Source organism: Carlito syrichta, unplaced genomic scaffold (assembly GCF_000164805.1).
Source record: "Carlito syrichta isolate Samal-C Ts95f unplaced genomic scaffold, Tarsius_syrichta-2.0.1 Scaffold314605, whole genome shotgun sequence".
NCBI classification, from domain to species: domain Eukaryota; kingdom Metazoa; phylum Chordata; class Mammalia; order Primates; family Tarsiidae; genus Carlito; species Carlito syrichta.
This window is the reverse complement of record NW_007258701.1, coordinates 241,080-242,273: the sequence shown is the minus strand read 5'-3', so window position 1 is coordinate 242,273 and position 1,194 is coordinate 241,080.

Here is a 1,194-nt window from a genome sequence, read left to right as displayed (position 1 = left end):
TTTTAGAGACTGCCCACAACCACCCCTCCGTGGCGCGGCTGCCAGCCGGTCTGGCCGCTGGCTTACCCAGAGCCCCCCAGCGAATGTGTGCTGCAGCCCACCAGGCTCTAGATCACCCTAGATCAATGTTTTTGGAATGAATGAATCAGGATTTACCGATGGGGAATCTGAGAGTTGTGTTGACTAACTTGGGTTAGATCACTGCACCAATGACAGAGCCGAGACTCAAAAATGATGCCGTCTTCACAGAGGCAGAGCCTTCAATTTCATACTGTCTCAGAATTGTAGACTTTTTAAATTTTTATTTTAGGTAGAGATCAGGTCTCACTATGTTGCCCAAACTGGTCATGAACTCCTGGGCTCAAGCAATCATCTTTCAACCTCCCAAAGTGCTGGGATTATATGTGTGAGCTACCGCACTCGGCCTCATAGACCTTTTGTGAAATTTATTTTTATTTTATTTTTAAGTAAATAAGACAAGGTCTTGTTATGTCTCTAAGTCTGGTCTCGAACTCCTGGGTTCAACCAATCCTCGAGCCTCAGCCTCCCAAAGTGCTGGGATTACAGGCATGAGCCATGGTGCCCAGCCAGAATCATAGACCTTTAAAACTGAAGAAGGGGCCCTCAGAGACCATCCAGTCCAACCTACCTCATTTCACAGTGAAGATGTGAATTGGAAGCTTCACAAAAACACACAGCTACTAGGTTTCCTAGTATCTGTAATGCACACAAGGACCTATTCCCAGCTTCTAAGGGAGGAAAAAATCACGTTGTTTTTTTCCTCCCTTAGAAGCTGGGAATAGGTCCTTGTGTGCACTACAGATCAAGAGACAAAATGGAACAGTAATTATGATCCTGAAATTGCTCATAATTAGATCCACAGCCAAGCATTCTAACTTAGATTAATGAGACTGAGTTGAAGATTCCCAATAGTCCACAGGTCAGTGAAGGTTCAAGAGGTGCTAATTAGACCAGTGATTTTTTTTTTTTAGTTATTCATTTGGTAAACCGTTGAATGGCACTGCATGCACTTCTGACCTAGGCACTGTGGCTGGTGAAAGATTACTATATAGATGGATTTGTGGCTAAAAGCAAAAACTCTCTGGAGTCAGATTGCCCAGGTTGGAATCCCATCTTTGCCACTTGTGCGATGTTACTGTGGGCAAATGACCTACTGGCCTCTCGTGGAGTTTC